The 22,331-nt window shown below is 41.3% G+C and overlaps 1 pseudogene; it reads left to right on the top strand.

Annotated features, from left to right (window-relative positions):
• Positions 1 to 17,936: 17,936 nt before the first annotated feature.
• Positions 17,937 to 21,902, top strand: LOC141012901 (uncharacterized; annotated as a pseudogene).
• The last annotated feature ends 429 nt before the right edge of the window (positions 21,903 to 22,331 follow it).

Below are 22,331 nucleotides of genomic sequence, written 5' to 3' on the forward strand. Positions count from 1 at the left end.
CCTATATAACCTAGCTAAAATGTCTGGTGTGAGCTTACATAAATTTACATGTCAAATGTTATTCATTTCCACTGAATGATATCTCCCCCTCCAGATAATGTACCTGGGTGCTGCAACCAATAACAAAGCATCCACTGCACTTGATTTCTTCTTAGAGGCAGTGCAAAAGTATGGCTTTCCATTAAGGTAAGACCAAAAAATAGGTGTGGCTCACAGTAGTGCTGTGATTTGTGCATTAGCTGTAAGTTACAGATGTGTAATGATTGTAATATGTACGATTTAAAACAAATGTCAGGCTGTCTATCATCTCCAGTTTACTTTTTAGTTTGAACAGTTGGATCATTTCAATGGTTTTGCACATTACAGCACAATAATTTGACAATTAAAAAATACAATTAGGTATCTTTATTATTATTATTTTTTAATAAATACTTAAATATATTTCTTTGTGTTCTCTTTAGAGTGCGAGGTGACCAAGGAGTAGAGAATGTGGCCATAGCACGTTGCATGTTCACTATTAGAGGATGTGGAAGGGGAAGTTTCATGTCAGGAAAGAGTGTGCACAATCAAAGGTGTATTTTAAAAAAAATAATCAATAGAATTGATCATGTCAGATGTTGCCTTCTGTACTCATACTTTGTGAAAATTCAAATATACTGTATTGTACAAACTTGTGGGTATTTTGGTATTTTCTTTTAACAGAATTGAGCGTTTGTGGCGAGACGTTTGGATGTCAGTGTCAAACGTCTACTACGAGGTTCTTCACAGCCTTGAAGATGAAGGCCTACTCGATCCCTCTGACAGCATCCACATGTTCTGTGCACAGCATGTGTTTCTTCCACGTCTGCAGAGGGATCTCAATGTCTTCAGGGTGGGTTGGGATAACCACCCTCTAAGAACCAGAATCCTGTAGATGCTCCAGACCTGGCAGAGGTACCATTTAAAAAAAAAAAAAAAGTTTTTAAAGCAACAGGTACTGACTGTTACAGTTTTGGCCAAAATAACAATGTTCACACCATTTCATTTGAAAGTTTTTAGACAAGTACAATGGGAAGATGATACTTTAAACTATTAAAATGCTATATATGCATAATGGTAGTTTCTCACAAACATGAGTATACCCCTCCCATTTCAGGAACCACTTTATACTGTAGTTTCTCAAGGTAAAACAATAAGATGTTTGTACATCTTATCGTTTATTTTGTGTTTCATGTATTCTTCGATGATGGGAGTGGAACTCTGTACAAGCCCTGCAGGCTTCGTTCTCTCCTTGCACTGTTTTTTAACTTGTGCTGAATAAATTAATCAAATCAAAATACTATAGAAATGAGACTTGGATATAACTTATAGTCAGTGTACAGCTTGTATAGCAGTATAGATTTACTATCCACTGAAAATAACTACAGCCATTATTGTTTAAATAGCTGGCAGCACAACATAATGACCGACCTGATGCAACGTGCGGCAAATCTGAGCACCAAAGTACCAAATTTAACAGCTGTAATCCATGATATACACGTGTATGGTCCAGTTAAGCAGACTGTGACAAAGTGGGTGAGAGCCACACCATTTGTCCTTGTATGTCAGTTTCTTAAGTTAAGTCAGTATTCCACCTTTGTTCTGTAATGTGCAGACACTTACTGTCCAGGGCTTGTTTGAGTTTGCATTATATTTGTTCACAGATCATACTGTACACCAACACGTCTGGATAAAATCATATATAGACAAGTTGTTTGTTAAAATTTAAATATTTCATTGGTTCAGTTTATTTTATCAGTCATTTATGTACTCTTTGTAATACCTTGCTTTTTAATTTTTTAACCCCAACTAAAACCAGGTGAACCAGATGAGTTTCCTCCTACACGAGCAACAATATAATAATAATCAGAAGAAATAAGGGAGTTGTCCCAGTTAATAACAAAACTAATACCAATGCAATGTCCAGGGTGATTTTGACAGTTGGACTGTTTGGATACCTTTATAGTTTTACCTTGTTTTCTGGTTCCATCTTGTTTTTAATCACCTTTTTTTTAAAAATAATAATACAGGAAATCGAGGATCTTGACTTCAATCCAGGCAGTGAGCCAAATGCAGCCAGTTCTGGAGTGATTGTTCCACCCATCTTATGTCCCCTCCATGAGCAAGATATGGCAGGACTATGGGCCACCATTGATGTTACCGGACCATCTGAGTCCCACGGCAGAGACATTTATTTGACTACACTGAACTATGTTCAAAATCGTGTCGCCTAAATGAAAACGTGCAATGTTGAACACCAGATGAACACCAACAAATTTCTGACATATATTTTAAGTTTATTTGTTGAAAACAACAAAAACAATACAATGTTTTATTTTATGTTTACTGCACTAGTCAGCGCTGTGTTTCTTTAATGAAAATCATACACTACCAAAACTGAATAGTAAAACAGTAGCAACTGTTGTGTACTGAACATTTATGTTGTCTTGTAACCTTGAAAACAGATTAAGCAACTGTAGTGTGCTGAACATTTATGTTGTCTTGTAACCTTGAAAACAGATTAAACGTTGCTGAATCAGGGTATCCGCGGTGTCTTAAAAAGTATTAAAAGGTGATAAATCAATTTTGGGAAAATTAAGACCCTTAAAAAGTATTAAAAAAGTCTTTTCACGACTTTACGAAGTCTTAAATTTTTAAGGTATTTTTTCTGAATTCACTGTCCAAGAGTTTGGGTCCTAAAAACATCGTAAACGTGTAAAAAATGTATTCGTTTCCTTAAAAAACAAAGATGAACCGGTACATAAAAAACTACGCTATTGGGTGCGTTCGTAAATTGTCTCCGAGAGCGCCAGAGTGCACTCGGTAATTCACAAAGTACGCTCTGGCACTCCCAGTGCATATTACGAACGCACCTATTGTTACATGACGCTCTCGGCGCGAAAAAACGAAAGAGAAGGCTTGGTGAACGGTCATGGGGAAGTGCAAGTTTGCGGAGTCCTGGCTTGACATGCCGGACTTTAAAGAATGGCTGCAGCCAGTGGAAGGGAATACCAAGGAGGCATATTGTAGAATGTGCAAGATGAGGATTAACATCGTGTCTATGGGAATTCAGGCATTAAGGTCCCACATGTGTTGTGCTAGCCACAAAGCTGCTGCTAGCCGCCGAGAGCTCTCCATTGCTGCTTTCTGTGCACCACCACAACCTAGTGCCGTCGCACTACCACCTGCAGCCGCACCTGAACCGAGAGATACGGCTACGACCTCGGCTCACTCCGCCTCCTCGTTTTCTGCCGACATCAGGGTGGCGCTGGGCGGCACGGCAACGCTGCGTGCGGAGGTGTTGTGGTGTCTCCACACAGCGGAGAAACACCACTCGCTGAACAGTAACGAAAACTTGGCTGACATTTTCAGGGCCATGTTTCCCGATTCAGACATTGCCAAGACTTTTGCTTGTGGTAAGGACACATCTGGTTACATTATACGATTCGGTTTAGCACCATACTTCAAGCAGGAGCTCATCAACACAATCAACAAGGCTGGCCAGTTCGTCTTAATGTTTGATGAGTCGCTCAACAAATAAACAAAAAAGAAACAGCTTGACGTCCACATTCGATTCTGGGAAGGTGACCGTGTCCAATCCAGGTAACCCCTGTTAAATACTATACTATATAATCGATACACTATATTTTTAATCAACCTGCACGCACCTGTGTGTGTGCGTGTGTTGAAGAGTGACACATCTGTCTGCTTAGGTACCTTGGTTCCCAATTCTTAGGACATGGAAAGGCTGACGACCTGCTACATCACATTAAAGTAAGTTAATTTACTAGCATTTCATTTAAAATTTTTGATGCTTATGGACAGTCGTGTGGCTGGGATGTGGTGAGTGACTCAAAACAGGTTGAGGGATTAGTTGTCTGTAAGGATAAACATGTATTGTGACACACAGTGGTGTGATAAAGGTTACTGTTTGTGGATCTGAGATTTGTGTGTGTTTGTGTGCATGCTTGCACGCACACATGCATGTGTGGTTGATGTGGGTCCTTTGATTAGCAAATTGTCTTCAGTATTCTTCGAGAGTGAAGTTGGCTGACCAGGCTGTTCAGTTTAGCTTGAATGGCTTGGAAGTAATTGGAGTAATTACCTACAGTGAATAACATTCATCCATGTTTGTTAGTACAACTTGTTTGCACTTATAAAAGCATATTAGATTACTGCTATGCTGATATTATTATTTTTGCTTCAGGAATTTGGACACCAAAACACTGTATTTCTTATAACCATTTTACATATAATAATGATGAGTGAATATTGGACTATAGTTAATATCTTACTGAATGCCATTGTATGTCAAAAATAAACATTCAAGGAATATTGCCATTAATATACTTGTTATTGTGTTTTTTCCCAGGAATGTGTTGCAAAACTGAATATGAGGCAGCTTCTGTCTATCAGTATGGACGGCCCAAATGTCAATTTGAAGTTTGCAGACCTCTTCCAGAGAGAGCATGCTGAACTGTATACAAAACTGATAACAAAGTCCAACACCCTGAGAAGAAGACATAAAGAAAAACAGAACGAACTGGTCCAAACTGAGAAGCTGCTGGAAACGAAATCAAATGAGCTGAGACACATGTCATGCCTGTCCTGATTGCGCGTTGTCACAGCTGTATTCACACTGATTATAAACTAAATTGTTTGTTTTTTTACACATGATCACCTGCAGCTGTAACTTACCTGTTGTTTAACCGGCTCGGAGCTCGGTTATTGATCCTTGTTGTCTGTGTATTGACACGGTAACGGCTTGTCAACTCATTAGCTTAGCCACTGGAGAGCTAAGTGTTTTGTTTTTTGATAATGGAGCAATGTTTTTGTTTTTAATAAACTTTGCCCTTGAGTTATCATCCCAGCCCATTTTGAATTCTGTTGTATCATAGCGGTCTTAGTGGTCTGTAGTCTATCACAAACTAAAACAGTTAAGTTAAAAGTGTCACTGATGTAAATGGTTACATATTGAAGTGGCGGTGAGGTATTAAAAAATATTGGGATGGTCTTGAAAAAGTCTTAAAAAGGTATTAAAATTAGCTTCAGGATTCCTGTATATACCCTGTGAATTCTTGGCCAAGCAGGAAAGCCTCCGTCAACACCTCTTTGAACTGATCATAGGACCTCATATGTCTCACAGGTAGTTCAATAGTCTTGGCACATGCTGAAACCACAGGGTAACAGACCTTGTGATTCCCAAAACTGGTATTGCAGTCATGGTTGAACTTGACTGTTACTGCAAAATCCTTCTTCTCTGAGGGAAGCAGTGGAACGTGTCCTTGGCCTGTGACCCACTGCAGAAATCTTGCAGGTGTGATCTTTGGGCCATCTTTGTCATCTTTATCTTCATCTATGAAGCAAATAAATTAAAGAAAAGTGTTATGGGACAGTTTATTTTTACTTAAATGCAGTGCAATTCCTGAATTTAAAGTGAATTAGACAGTGGTACTCTGAGCCACAAAGGCACAGCTAATCAAAAAACATGTATATGATTGCATGTTTTGATTTAATGAACTCTCAATTAAATACAGTAGTTACAGATTGTATAGTTATTTATTACCAGCAAGTCATATTTTTTTATATGTATGCTTACTGATAATTATGGCCTTGCTCAAGAAATAAATGAAAGAGCTGGCTTTAAAACCTATTACCATCAAGATTCGTCAGGGAAAATAAAACCATAACATGTTTAATATCAGTGTAACTACAAGTGGCGGCTGACAATTTTCTTAAGACTAAAATCAGTCATAAACTTCAATCTCTTGTCACCGAACCCGCATATTTGACAGTTCCTGAAATCAGATTTGCAAGAAATAAAAACCTATATACCTTCAACTTCATAAAGGAAGTCCTGAACAAAGTTCAGAATGTCCAGCTCAACATGATGCCTGGTTGTCCCTTTCTCACTCATTTGAGGGACAATGACTGACATTACAAACTCTGCGTTGACCTATGATGACATAAAATGCAGATGTAAATTATACCACCCCTTTCATTGTTAAATATCATAGCAAGTACGTGTTTCTTGTTCAGAATAATACATGGTCACATTTTAATCACCTTAACATCTTCTTCTTTCAAGACAAACAGGGACCGGCAGATTTCTTGGTACTGCCTGATCACTGAAAGAACGCCATACAGCTGCAGGCCTTCCATGAGCTGTTCCAAGATGGGCTTTAACTTCAGCACTGAATGCAGTATGATGGCCCTACAAGAGAAGAAAGGGGGGAATCCTGCAAAACCTTACCCATGCATTTTATGACAAAAACAGAAATACATGTCCTAGCATACCGAATAATGGACTCCTTGTTGTCAACTGTGACATGTCCAGTATATCCACAGTTGATGATTTGATCAGTTAGGTCATGAATCGACTGTTCAGTCGACATCCTAACCTGGAAAAAATATATATAATAAGTTATGGCAAGGCAAGGCAAATGTATTTGTATAGCCCATTTTTACAAACAGTTTGTCTAAAAGGGCTTTATATGGCATCATAACAACATCCTCTGCCCTTAGACCCTCACATCCACTGAGGAAAAACTCCAGGAAAACCCTTTTAACAGGGAAAAACATTGGAGAAACCTCAGGGTGAGCAACAGAGGAGGGATCCCTCACCCAGGACGGGCAGACGTGCAATAGATGTTGTATATAGACAAGAAAACAGTCCACAATACAGAATATGCAAAACATGGAATGGTTCATACAAATTATCAATTATTCAAGAACATTTCTGTACCACATTACAGGTAAACACATGAAAATATGATTAGAAATTTTTGGGTTGATGAAAAAAACATTGTCCATTGTGTGGAGGTCATACCTGATCAATTAACCCATGCAACTGGACATCAGTTACATCACTGTCGAGGACTGTTGGGATCTGCCCACTGCAGAGCTAGCTGTATGTCCATGGGCTGAAAAAGGCTGGGGCTGGGCCACCTTGTGCCAAACTAACAGCCAAAATCTCTCCAACAATCCTATTTACAGAAATAGATTATTAATGTATTACTTGCATTAGAAAACATTAAACAAAAAAGTACGTGCATAGAAATAAACACACTTGTAGAGGCCACTCTCATAATCTGTGAGGGAGTATCGGGGGCTCTTGTGATTCTTCGGTCCCTCAAAGAAGCGCAACTCAACTCCTGCCACCATTTCTGCACACATAAATACAAACAGCATTTACTGTGGCACTCAAGGGCCTTCATGGTCAAGTAGTATTTTATTATGCAAGGAGAAGACGCTGGAGCAGACGGTCAGTTTTTTGCTGTTTATTAAGGTGTGACTGCTGACGTTTCGACTCAAGTCTTCTTCAGAGCAACTTTCGACTTACTACTCTGAATATTCAGTTTTTCTATGTACATTAAATGTATGAAATTCCCTGTGTCTTGTTTTAGTGTCACTTCTTTTATGTAGGTGAGTTGTTTTCTGTTTTAAACAGAAGTTCAGTATCCTGTCTTCCTGTGTTCACCCTCTTGTGATTACTTGATGTGTCTCACCTACTCTATGTTGATTGCACCACCTGTGTCTTGTTCCCTTGTACCTCAGTGTTCTCCCTTTGTCAAATCGTCTGCTTTCTATCTCCTGTTGTCCCTGCTATGTCCTAGCATTGTGCTTCATGCCCACATACCTGGTTATAAGTGAGTTCCTATGTTTCTTAGTCTCTTGTGTTGAGCTTTCTTATTTTCTGTTGTATTTAGTGATTTTTTCTGTTTTACTTTTTGCTTGTCCAAGACTTAGGCTCTGTAGCACTTCTGTTGCACTTTGAAGACCTTTTTATTTACCTTTTCTTAACAAATATTTTGTAACTTATGTTCTGTCTGCCCTTGGGTCCACATTCTCCCCAACCTGACATTAGCTGCCCTTTTACCGTGGTATGACATACATAATAAGCTGAAATCAGAAATGTTTCAGTGGCCTGACTTTCCACACGCTTTATAGTATTTATATATGTTTATTATGTTGTTGTTTTTATGTTTGTTTTCATTTTACCTGTGAGGAATTCTTTGCGCAGAGCCCCTGTATCCACCCCTGCCTCTCCAAAGAAAGTTACTTTTAGGGTGGCAGACGGTGAATTTTTTTTCGAGTTATTTGAATGTTGAACCATTTCTCGGTGTCCACTCTTTGAGAAATGGTATCCAATACATCATCAACACTGCCAAATGAAACACATACAGTAATGGATGTAAACTACTACAAAAACTCAAACTAGAATGTTGATCCTTGTAGGATGAAGAAATGTACATCTTTTGACAACAAACTATTTACCTTTTCAACTGCTGTAGTCCATTGTCCTCGCCCATGGCACACGAGGTCTAAGCCAGCTTGCATTCTCCCTCTCTTCTTAAAGGGAGACAAATATTTGTACTAATAGAAAATAAAACCAAGGGCTGTATCTAACATACAGGTGCATCTCAATAAATTAGAATATCCTGGAAAAATGTATTTATGTCAGTAATTCAATATAAAAAGTGAAACTAATACATTATATATATCTATTACATAGAATGAAACAATTCATTCCTTTATTTAATTTCTTCTATATTCTTTATAATGTTTATGGCTTACATTTAAAGGGGACCTATTATGCTCATTTCAGGGGCTTCTCGTGCAATATTGGACCACTGTGGGGCACTAATTAAAGTTTCGATTAATAAAAATCTCCATACTTATCGCATACAAGCTGTCTGTGTACTCATCCACTTTTCTTTCCTCTAAAACGCTCGGATTCATAGTGCGTTCCATTTGTACTCCGAAGACGGAATTTCTGAGTTCCGAGTCAGAAGTTTCAACTAGAAAGCACCAAATCCATTGCATAGTGACACCTGTCACACTTCTCAGGAAGTTTTGTGTGTAAAAAAAAAAAGGTAAACAGGCGAGTTACCATATAAGGACTTCCGCCGAAGTTGTGACATCACAACACCACAGTGACTCTGCCACAGCCTGATAGTTGATCAGTGAAGGGAGGTGAGGTGATGACTTCAATGTTACGTGACACAAAGTATTATTTCAGAGGGCCAATGCACTTCTTATCGCGTGTGTGTTTACAGACTCCAGTGTCATGATGCGCTGAAGAAAACTTGTTATGGTCCAAGTCTCCGTTGCCATGGTTACCAACTAGCGGTTGAGCCAGCGCAGTAATATTTAGAACGTAATCAGGCAATTTGACCGGAACGTCTTTATGGGTGTCCATTATTACTTTTTAATGGACACCCCGCAGCCAATCAGAATCGAGTATTCACCCGGACCATGGTATAATTCATGATATTCTAATTTATTGAGATGCACCTGTACACAATTAAGATTAACATTAATGTCCACCGTCTCAAATACCTTTCTCCACACCTGCTGGCATGCACCTCCAAGAAGTTGGGTGAGAACTTCAACTGGCATATAGGACATGCAAGCTTCTGATAAAGATTAAAAAAAAGTTTGAATGTTAGCAATTTAAAGAAATCCATGAAGGCATTTTACAAGGCAGTACAATCACGTCAAGTACTGTACCTCTTCAACTGCGTCACAGTGTAAGGAGGGCCCTGTCTCGGAGACAATCTCAACCTCACTTTTCTAAGATATAAAAAAGAGAACAGTCAGCTTTTTAAATAAGTAGCACTTTCACAATGCATCTCATATATTTCCATATTTACCTCATTATCCTCTGGTGCCGTGTCTGAGTCAGATATCATGCATCCCTGAACATGCAGGGCCAAAATCTGCAATGGAAACATCACTTTGCACGCTTGGCACTGAGCTTTTGGCATGGTTCTGAACTCAACCGCATCTGGAGGTAGCGGGCTAAGGTCAAACTCATGCTGTAACGGCACAATGTAAAGGACGTTCTTTCCTGCCCCTGTAACTGTTCGAATAAGCGTGCCCGTGTAGCCATCAGAGTCGGGAGGAACCATGACCAGTCTTCTTTTTCCCTGACCACCTGTAATGAGACATTGTTTAGATAATTTCACTTGTTTCTTTGGGCAAGTATTATGAATAGCTGTCACGCTCCGGCCGAGGACCCACCCTCCTTAGTTGGTGACCTGGCTGGCCTGCCTGATCCATGCCAGGATTTTCCCTCTGCCCTGCCTTCTGCTTGAGTGACAAGTGAGGCATCCACTCACCGCTGCCTGCTGCTCCACACCTGATTCCACTCTCCTCGTCAGCCTTGGCTTTAAAAGCCACACCAGGACTGACAGTCTTCACCAGATTATCGCGTCTGTTCCCAGGAGACCTGTTCATGTATTGCCTCGTCTTTGGATGCCTGTACTCTGACTGCCAAGCCGTTGCCAACCCTGCTTCTGCCCAGCTATGTGAGTCTAGCCTAGCCCCTTTGTACTTCTGCCTGTGTTTTCCCCTGCCTGCCCGTGTACCGAACTCTGCCTGTTTTTGACCCCTGGATTTTTGCCCAAGCCCTGCCTGCATTTTTGCAGTTTTTTGTGAGACTTTCTAAGTTTGATTTTTTGTAGCCTGTGCCTGGCTTGAAAGAAAAAGAAGGAAACCTATGTTTGATGATCTGCCTTTGTTTAAAGAACAGTAAAATAAAATTGCCTAACCATCATTCTGCTCCTGAGTCTGCTTCTGGGTCCACAAACTTTTCCGGCCTCACTGGCCCTGACAATAGCAGTGTATTACAACTGATGTTATATGTCGTGTTTTCCCTACCTGTAGCCTTGTATAAAAGCCATCCACCTGTCAGCCCCTGCATCTTTGGATACTCATTCTCTAGTAGTCTGAAGAACTAAGAGAGCAGGAACACAGGGATGAGTTGATGTCTACATGCTTGTAGAAAAGCCTAACAGTAGAAAAGCCTAACCCTATCATAAAGTGGCGTGTTTTAAATATAGACATTTGGGTGGAGTTCTTAACTAAGGCAAGGCAAATGTATTTGTATAGCCCATTTTTACAAACAGTTTGTCTAAAAGGGCTTTACATGGCATCATAACAACATCCTCTGCCCTTAGACCCTCACATCGACTGAGGAAAAACTCCATAGAAAACCCCCTTAACAGGGAAAAATTTGAGAAACCTAAGGGTTAGCAACAGAGGAGGGATCCCTCACCCAGGACGGGCAGACGTGCAATAGATGTTGTATATAGACAAGAAAACATGTTCTTAATGTGTAATACTTCTTCATGGCTCATTTCCCAGGACATGGTGAGATGTCTTTTTCCAAGTCCTGCCTGGGCAAGTTCCATCTCCTCAGATGAGGTTGGGGTCGTCTCTGAATTCATATTTAACAGGTATGCATAGAAACTAAAAGGCTTCCAGGTTTTTTTAGGTGCGGTGGCACAGGTCTTTTGACTTGGCATCTTTCGCTTTCCAAGGTAAGTTTTTCTTGCGAAAAACCCAGGAAAAGATCTGCATGATAAAAAATAATAATTGTTTAAACCATGATCATAAATGCTCATATAACACTAAGTAGTGAAATTACCTTAAAATTAACATGCAAAATAAAATTCATATCTATAACCTGGCCATCTCCTGATCTACAGATGAGGATTCCTGCTTTCGTTCCTGCTCTTGCTGTCTCTGTGAGAGGTTCTGTGTGAGCATATTTAAAAGTCTTTGTGCAGCTGCAACTGCCGAGTTATCGCTGACACTCTGGCAAACACAGAATTTAACAATACACATGAATACATTAAATGGCAAAAGCTCAAACATTTCCACCGCAGGCTACTGCAGTCTTTTTCAGCACCCCATGCATTCCTGCAACCACAAAACAGCACTACCTTTATTCAAATTAACAGCATTATCTGTTTTTCACGCAGTACATAGGCTAATGTTACTATCTACTACTGCGTTAGCAGCTACTCGATGCTAACATTAGCCCTATGCTTAACCTCTAGCTTTGACAATTCACCACTTAAAAGATGTCAGAAACATTGTATGTTGTTACAAAACGACCTCTCATTTTGATATTTATCACGATTTCCCAACCTTACTTTTCTCACCTGTGTGCTGGGTCCAGCAGGTGAGCCAGCAGAACCGGACGCCATGGCCAGCGGACACTGCGAGGCATTCACAGTGCTACGTGGAAATCGGACATTTCAGTACTTAAAGTGTGGGTGTCTGTGCACAATCTGGCGTGATTTTGTCGCTCCTGTACTACAATTGGTCCTCAGTACTGTCTAAAACAGCTTCCACATCCCACATCTAAACAGCCTTGGAAATTAAAACAGTTTTAGCCGTGCAGGATATTCGTGCATGGTGTGCAAATGGTAGTTTGTCACTGACAGCAGTTTTTTCACTGCCAATCATGTGGCGTAGCCGAATCGTTTTAGATCCTACGTTCCCTGAAGGCAACATGATAGGGGAAGGTCTGTAGCCTTTTGGTTAAGCTGTCTGTCATGATGCCACACCCCTCTCAGTTGATGCCACGCCCCCCACGCTAGATCAGGGTCAAAAGTCTGAAACTGAAAAAAAAGATCTGAAACTGAAAAAAAAAGATCTGAAACTGTAAAAAAACTAAGATCTGAATCTGAAAAGATAAAACATGCAACTGAAAGAAATAGGATCCCAAATATCAAAACATATGAAAGTGAAAAATGAAAATAAATGATTTATTCAAAAGAATTACCAGAGTTGATCATAATTATTTTTAAACTGAAAAAACTTTTTGTACATTTATTTTTATTTTGAATACATTGATGTATTTTTCAAAATTCAAGATCAAAACTTGAAATTTCAGTTTCAAATTTTACTTTTTCAAATACAAAACATTTGACCCTGATTTAGCTCCATACATGCATAGGTGCCATCTGTTGAGGGTCATTGGGTTCTGTGCGCCCAATCTCAGAGCAAGCAGAGTCTCCTCACAACGAGACTTCATCTAAGGTCAAATTTTTTGTCTGCCTGTGGTTTAATATATAAAATAAACGTCTTGGTAATTTGAGAGCTGTGGAAGAACAGATGATTAAAGGCGGGATATGTGAGAATTGGCCACTTGTTGAACATTTGCACTGTGCAACTATCCCACGCAATTCTTGATGCTTCCTGTGCAATTTCACTTTTTCTCTGTGCAATTACATTTATTATTCTTATATATTTTTCTTTAGTATGTTACTACACACTTTGGCCCTCATTTATCAAACGAACGTACGGCAGAAAACCGTGCATACGACCATTTCCACGCAAGCTTCGGCATTTATCAATTTGGACGTGAGCGGAAGCTACGATCAGATCTCACGTCAGGTCTGAGCCAGTGTACGCAAATCTGAGTCTGTGGATTTGCGGTGCAGCACAGCAAAATCTGGCTGAGTCTGAAAATAATTATTAAACAAACCTCAGCTGTCATTAAGCATAAGCAGTCACATATTTAGAACAGATCAAAACGGATTCTTAAAATGAATAAAACAAAATAAAAAAAAATTTAACTGATACCACTTTTTTGTAAAATAAAACAATATGATAGGCTAAATAGCCTAACATGACAACTATTTATTGCACATTAAAATTTGAAATAATAATAAATACAAGCAGAAATGTGTGTTTGACAGTTATCAAATCTTGACGATGGCAGATTTACTTGTGTTGGAGGAACAATACGCGCGTGTCAGACGTGAGCGCATTTTCAGAGACCGCAGGGATCTCCTCATGGAGAGTGATGCTTGGCTGATTAGTCGCTTTCGGCTCCCAAGGCATGTTCTTATTGATTTATGCAACAATTTAGATGCTCGTTTGAAGAGGGAAACCAGGCGGTCAAATGCCTTACCTGTACCAGTGCAGGTGCTCGCCACGCTGGGGTTTTTGGCCACCGGGACCTTTCAGCGGGAGATCGGGGACAGGGCTGGGGTCTCCCAGCCAACCATCAGCAGGACGATGCCAGCAGTGTTGGCTGCAATAAAGTCCCTCTCCCGAAAGTACGTTCGGTTCCCATACAATAATGCCCAGCAATCTGTGATTAAAAGGCAATTTTATGAGATTGCTGGGTTTCCAAATGTGGTTGGAGCAATTGATTGCACTCATGTGCGTCTGAAGGCACCATCCATGAATGATTACGCATTCATCAATCTCAAAAACTACCACTCGATAAATGTACAGGTGATTTGTGATGCCAAGCTATCACTTTTAAACGTGGTGGCCAGGTGGCCGGGGGGGACACACGATTCTTTTATATTACAAAACAGCTGTGTTGGCGTGCGGCTGCAGGAGGGCGCACTGCAGAGCCAAAGTCATCTCCTCGGTAAGTAGCTACCCCAGATAAATTGCATTAAACTAAACAAGGTATCAGATAATTAACATTTTGGTATGGTTCTTCTAGGTGACAAGGGTTATCCTCTAATGGAATACCTAATAACCCCGCTGGCAAACCCTGCTACAGAGCAGGAACACAGATTCAACAGTGCGCACACACGCACACGGGTCACAGTGGAGCGCTGCTTCGGGTTGCTGAAGGGCAGGTGGCTCTGTCTTGGACCAGCAGGGGGAACACTGCTGTATACCCCAGAGAAAGTGTGCGATATTATTTTGGCCTGTTCAGTTTTGCACAACATTGCATTAGTAAATGGAGTGCCTTTTGATGTGCCGGCGCAGCCAGATGAGCCAATGCCCATGGAACCGTGGCCAGCACAGGGCTATACGGAGGAGACAGGACCTCCTTCATCGCTTTTAGAACGTAAAGTATACCTTAAACTTTTGCAAATGCTCTGCAGTATTTAATCAGTAATGTGACGTATTCTAGGTGAAATTGGCTAAAGGCATACTAAACACAGACAATGGACAACATTTAGTCATTTAAACATTTTATTAAGGCTTTTTTAGAGTTTCATTAATTTCTTTTAATGTGTTATTTATTGCCTCAAGTGTGCCGACAACTTAGGCCAATAAACTGCATATTTCTATTTGTCTCTCCAGGACCTCTGCCGTGATGATGTTTGGCCTTGGCGCAGCACGGGGGGCAGAGGGCACGCGCTCACTCTCGGCAGCAGTGGGACCACTCTGGGGAGGAGACCTGGCCGACATGATGCTGGTGCCTGGCTCTGAAACATTTAAACATACAATAAAAATGTATACCCATGTAACATGTGTAAGCCTAATTATTTGTAAGAAATGGCGTACAGTCAGAGTTTGATAGATTTTACAATGCAAGCAAAAGGGGGTTGTTAGTTACCATTCTGGTCTGGCTCTGACGTGAGTGCGTCTGTGTCTCCTCCACCACTTATGCCAGAGATCGACTCGGACCCAATCAACGAGGCAATTTTTTCCTCTGTCCCCGTCAGGATCAGGCTGGAGTCTGGTTAGCCTCCTCCAGTCTGCCTGATGCTGCGCCTAAGTGCAGCAACACGCTTTTTGGTGGCCAGCTTTAAATCCGACCACTTTTTCTTGACCTAAATGTAAAGAATTGTTCAGTTCATTTTCTTGACCGCTTTATCCGTGAGGGTCGCGGAGATGTTACCGCTTTATCCCCCCCTTTCAGGGGGTTGCGGGGGTTACTAGGGCCAAATCCAGTTTTCTTATGGGCGGAGGCCAGGGTATATCCCTGGACGAGTCGCCAGCTCATCGCAGGGAAAAGAATTGTCCTGATCAATTAGCAGGCATAAGCTTTTAGGCTGCGGATGAATAAAAGATACATTTAAATCGTTAAGCATAGGTTAAGTTATTGAGAATTGTATTCAAACCTCAGCCGGAGTCCGTTCCTCTACGGCAACGCTGTTGACTGCCTCCATTATCCTCTTCCAGACAGCGTTTTTATGAGCTCCTTTAATTCCAATCTTCAGACTGCCAAAAAGCACATCTTTGTTTTGCTCCACCTCGGATGTCAGGATGCCGATCTCCATCTCGGAAAAGTTTCTCTTCTTGCCAGTGTTTCTTCTCTCCATATTTGACCTCAGTGGGCGAGGCCTCCGAACCAGGAATATTTAAGGGCGTAACATGTTAATGACGATCGAGACCCGATCATTCGTACGCTGGGATTGGTCAGATACGAATGTTTCATAAATCACACGTGTGTCCTGTCGTAAGACAAATTCTGCGCTCAGATCTGCACCCGTTTTCACGGAAGATTGATAAATGAGGGCCTTTGTGTGTATTACAATTCCAAGTGCAATTATCCTTTGCAGTTGTCCACCTTTGTCATATTTGTATGTAGAAAGTGAATAGTGTATATAGTGTTATTGTGTATGCTTTTTTTGCCTTGCTTTTAACTTGTTTCAATTTTCTTATCTTTAACTCAATCTGTAAGCTGCAATAACAAGTGAATTTCCCTATTGAGTGATTATTAAAGTCTTATGTTATCTTGTTAGCTCAGTTGGCCCTTCAGCTTGCCAGAGAGTTGACATTTACATTGCTAGCACAGGACCTTTTGACCGCTGGGAGAAAGAGGTTTTCAGGCAAGGGGCTAGTTGGCTAGCATGCTAACTTCAGTTGATATCTCTACAACACAATACATAGATATCTTTGACATAATGTCAAAACCGTTATTTCTTCACATTCTGTTAAGTGTAGTACATTTTTGAATGTTTTAAACAAAAATTCCTACACATTACATTAGTAGGAAAAGTTGGACACATTTGTGCTGCTAAAATGTAATATCATAGGCTAATTTTGACATTTTGTAGTTCTACTTTGTGTGAAGATGCAACACAAAATGCAGGTGGTGGCTGCTGTAGAAAAATTAAAAATGATTCGCTCTGTGCAGCAAAATTGTTCAACCAGAGAGACCCAGTCTATTCTGGTTATCAAAACTGACACCCCTTTATGGGGCACACACATCAATCCTTTTGTTTCCAATTATTACATTACATTTTACATTGAATCTGGAAGGGAAATGTGAAATAAAATATTCATTTAGAGTGAGACTCTCCCCAAAAAAGCCTGTAGAAGGCTACGGAAAGAGCCTGTTCACCTCTGTTCTGTCCCTCCTGCCTCTGTGATCACCTGTGTTTTAATGTGGCAACAGAAGTGAGACATGACCCATGGCTGTCTTCTTAACTCGCTGCTTACAGTCCCGGCTACATGCAGACACAACTGGTAAACTGAGCTTGTTATCATCTACAGATACAAATTCAGAACGTAATTTATGTCATGTACATGTTGTTCTGGTGTCAGACAATGGATCAAGTAAGAAATAGGTAGAAATAGATTTGGTCAGGGATCATAAAAAATTATTCATTAACTGTTAACCGGCAGTCATTGCAACTGGCTGGCTGCTGATCATATCTACATTTTATGAACACCATATTGTCTGAAAAGATAAACACAGATACAGATTAAAGTGAAACTCTCGCCAAAATGCAACCTAGGCTTTTTTTGTGAATGTATTTGAGTCAAACCTTCATGTAAAAGCATAATTACGACGAAAAAGCCACTTTTAAGATTCACCATAGTTTCGTAACTGGGTCAAACTCATTTGCAATGGCGTGCACGGGGCAACTTTACGGTAGCATCAAAATCGCTATTTTTAAAACACTAAGAAGACTCGACACAACATGAAACTTTGCTCGTAGCATCACCAGGGTCTCTACACATGAACACGAGCATTGAGAACATTGTTTGTGTACACAGAGTTTACTAAAAAGAAGGTTTTTGAACAACTCACGGAAAAGTCATGAGAGATCTCGCGTGGATAGTTGTTGCCGGAGGGTGACTTTTTCCATTCCGAAACACCTCCATTGCGAAACCCCTCAATTCCGAAACACCCCCTCTCCTAAACACAGCTGTTCCGAAAATGACTTTCAAGTTCCAATTACTTTCCAATAGGGTTAGGGTTAGGGTTAGGGTCAGGGGTTCCCCAATAGCTTTTTCGGAATAGTGGGGTCTTTAGAAAAAATGGGAAACCCCGCCATTACGAAGAATGGCAGTCTGTTTTCGGAACAGCGGGGTTTCGGAAAGGTGGGGTGTAACCGTTGCTGGAAGACAGCAGGCTGTCGGTGACCTGAGTGAAGACACATCAGAACAGTGAAGAAGACCGAGAAGACATGGCTGGGTATGAAGAATTCGAGTTTGATGGACGTCCATACCTTTTCGAGCCCGAGCTGATGGACGAAGAGATCCAAAAGCTTGAGGAAATGGCGAGGAGAGAGAGAGAGGAGCCGGCGGCGGAACTCCACACAAGCTCGCCTGATCGGTGCTCGGGGAATTGGTGGTGTGCATGTGGGTACTGTGAAGTAATGGTCACCGAAACCGAGTGTTTGTGCTGCCTGGAATGGGACCTTCGTCGTGATCAAGAATCCCAAGCACGGTGTGTTACCGAAATTGTAGATTTCCCCTCCCTTATAAATCGGAGTGCTACAAACTTTCTTCCATGTCCCCAAAATCAACTGGAAGTGGCGACCCACCCCAGCAGGACCAGACGGACAACTATCTGATGAGTAAGTAGCCTAAACAATTATTGTAATGCTGGCTGTATATATTTTTGAATGATTTGCATTTCCGGCAACAACTGTCCACGCAAGATCTCACGTGACTTTTCCGGCTTTTGATTTTAGCATTGTTTCTTATATGAGGCTCCTTTTTCAACTCCAAGGTCAATATTGTTTTTCGTTAACGACAAAACAACAAATTATCCATGCATTTATATGGAGCTAAGCTTTAGGAGCTTTCCACCTGTACTCTCCTCCATGTTACGTGTTACGGACTAGCGGGTCTAGGGAGATTCAAGTAAACGTAACATGTGCTAGTCCTAACCTGGAGTGTGTGAGAAGGAGAAACAACGTGGGAAAGAAGCAGGGCGGAGAGGGACTGGTTTTCACCTAGAGAAAAGTGTGGAGGTGGGTCGGCCTACCGGAGATAGCTGGTCTTCCAGGACGACACCGCCGCCAGCTCAGACCTGTGCTCTCTCTGGAGCGGCGAGCTCCGTCTTTGGTTTTCAGTTCAAAGTCTTTAAAAGAATGATGGTGGATGGGTCTTCGTGCACCAGGCTGGTTCTCAGGAGGGTAAGGTGCGTCTCGTCTTCAGTCTGCATCTTCAGCCTGGGGCTCACTCAGGCTACCTCACAGCCCAGCCCCCCCACACACAGGTGAGTCTCTTTTCTTTGATTCAAGGGGCGGGAGGCACACGCCTCTCCAAGTGAGGTCATCCCAACCTCAGCACTGCTTAACCACACCTCTTACATCTCTCATGAAAACCAGTCCATTCATTTGTGAAAAACAGAGGGAAAGAGAAAAGAAAGAAAAGGAGGAACTACAATCCCTCTACTCCTAACATTGCATCTCACTCAGGGATCGACGCATCGCGACTGGCAGGACAGCTACGAGCGGAGCAAGCTACTGCTAACGTGAGTTGTTCAAAAACCTTCTTTTTAGTAAACTCTGTACACAAACAAAGTTCTCAATGCTCGTGTTCATGTGTAGAGACCCTGGTGATGCTACGAGCAAAGTTTCATGTTGTGTTGAGTCTTCTTAGTGTTTTATAAATAGCGATTTTGGTGCTACCGTAAAGTTGCCCCGTGCACGCCATTGAAAATGAGCTTGACCCGGAAACGAAACTATGGTGAATCTTAAAAGTGGCTTTTTCACCGTAATTATGCTTTTACATGAAGGTTTGACTCGGGTACATTCACAAAAAGAGCCTAGGTTGCATTTTGGCGAGAGTTTCACTTTAACATATAACTAGGCGGGCAAACAGGTGTTGTCGGTCTATAAAAGGCGTCATTGTATCGAGAAAAAAAAAGAAAGAAATATGTGTCTGCCTCCATCAAAGTTTACTAACCTGGCATATGTGGCTACCTTAGTAGATGTCCAGGTGATATATTTCTGTCATCTTCCATTTCTTCTGCAGTTAAGACATGTTTCTTCCTGTTTTGGTATTCTAAATTTGCTCTACTGTAAACTAAATAGAATGCTGTGGAACCACTGTCTCTATATTTTGAAAGTCAATATGTGCTTATTACCCAACCATTAACTACGAGCTGAGAGGAGCAGAAAACAGGTCGGTTTTTAGCTCCACTTCCCACTACTTTATGCTGTTTACAAGGTTTATTATTAGAGGGCGGGTCAGCTCAATTTCTGTGAATTTCTGATGTTAAATTACCCTCTTCTCCCATCGATAGACAAAATGCAAAAACAACTTGATCCTGAACGTGGACAAAACCAAAGAGATCATTGTCGACTTCAGGAAGAAGCAGCCCTGCCACACTCCACTTCTCATCAACAACACGGCTGTGGAGGTGGTCAGCAGCACCAAGTTCCTGGGGGTGCACATCACAGACAACCTCACCTGGTCTGTGAACACTGCGGCACTGGTCAAGAAGGCCCAGCAGCGTCTGCACTTCCTGCGAAGGATGAGGAGAGCCCTCCTGCCCCCGCCATCCTCACTACATTCAACAGGAGCACCATAGAGAGCATCCTGACCAGCTGCATCTCCATGTGGTGTGGAAGCTGCAAAGCCTCTGACTGGAGGAATGTGAGGAGAGTGGTGAGGACAGCGGAGAAGATCATTGGGACTTCTCTCCCCTCCATTCAGGACATTGCTCCCAAGTGCTGCATGTCCTGAGCTGGGAATATTATCAGAGACTCCTCCCACCCTCACCATGGACTGTTTTCCATGCTGGCCTCTGGAAAGAGGTTCTGCAGCATTCGGTGCAGGACCACAAGGCTCTGTAACAGCTTTTTCTCCCATGTCATCAGACTGCTGAACTCTAAGTGACAATTGTCATTTATTCTGGATATCTTGTTTCCTCAAAACATTTACACTACCTAACTCAACTATGTCACTTTCAATAATTTGCACTTTCAATATATTTCTGTTTTTGATATTTATTATTCTTATTTTGGTATTTTTTTTTGTTAATATACTTCATATTTTAATTCTATGCTGAGCCTCTGAAAATGAAATTTTGTTCTGTGTTCACTTGTTGCTCACTGAATGACAATAAAGTCTGTCTAAGTCTAAGTCTAGACAATGGTGGCCTACGTTGCTGCTCCTGCTATAATTCTGTTTTCTGCATCACACCAACAAATTATCCGTCTCACATTTAAATGTACACTTATTTGTTTTCAAGCTTTCATAGCTTCCTTACCTTAAGTGATTCCACAGTTATTTAGTTATACACTCTCTAGCTCCACTAATTAGCCTAGCAGCTAGTGATGGCTTCTCTCTCTCCTCTTTCTTGCTTGGTAGGTCAGATGTTCAGCTACTCCTGTGCCTCTTTTAGTGATACGTAATAAATGTAGTTTATCAGATGTGTTGGAGGCGGGGCTTAGTGAATTGGAGACACAGTTTCCATACCATGGAAAGCAAATCGTAGCTGCTGTAGTTAACCAGCCCGCAGTAGCTGGTGCAGACCTACCTAGTGTAGCTCCTCCTAGCCGTCCCCCAGCAGTTCCTGAGCAGGGAGGCTGGGTGACTGTCCAAAAGAGGCATAGTATGAAGACAAAGCTCATGGTTCACCACCAACCTGTTCTTGTTTATCATGTCCACGTTCAAGTTTTCCCCATTCAGCGACACACCCCCTTAGGTACCAACTCTGGTTATTGGCAGCTCTATAGTCAGAAAGGTAAAGTTAGCAACACCAGCGACCAGAGTCAAATGTATTCCTGGGGCCAGAGTGGGCAACGTTGAATAAAATTTGAAACTGCTGGCTAAGAATAATCGTAAATACAGTTTGATTAAAATTTAGCAGCAATGACTCCTGTTTACATCTCTCTGAAGCCACTGAAATTCATGTTGAGTCAGTGTGTACATTTGCTAAAACAATATTGGACTCACAGTTTTCTGGACCCCTGCCAAATCTGACCAGTGATGACATGTTTAGCCGCATGTCGTCATTCAATCACTGGCTGTTGAGGTAGTGTTCAGCAAACGTTGTGGGCTTTGGAGATAATTGGCGGACTTTCTCAGGAAAACCTGGTCCGATCAGAAGAGATGGCATTCATCCCACTTTGGATTGAGCGGCTCTCTTATCCAGAAATCTGACTGAGTTTATTAGTGGTCCAAAACCATGACAAGTCCAGACCAGGAGGCAGAGCTGCAGTCCTACATGCTCCTCTGAGCTTTTGTAAGATCAGTTACCCACCCAAAACCCCATTGAGACTGTCTGTCCCCCAACCACTTAAAACAAGAGTTTTACATTAAAACCTGATAAATAACAGAGTTGCAGCCATATTTGACTCAATCCTATTAATCAATCCTAAACCTAAACTCGATTATAATTCGTTCAAAAACCTTATTCTTAGTCTTTCTCATCCAACCTGGAAAAAAATACAGCTAATCCTGTTTGTTATAATTTACTGCGCTCCTGGTCCTTATTCTGAATTGTCATCAAGTTTAGTCCTTAAACAGATAAAGAAATAATCACTGGTGATTTAAATATTCATGTGGACATTAATAATGATAGTCTTGGTACTTACTATGTCATTATTAAAATCAATTGG

This window comes from Pagrus major, chromosome 18 (genome assembly GCF_040436345.1).
Source record: "Pagrus major chromosome 18, Pma_NU_1.0".
Lineage (NCBI taxonomy): Eukaryota > Metazoa > Chordata > Actinopteri > Spariformes > Sparidae > Pagrus > Pagrus major.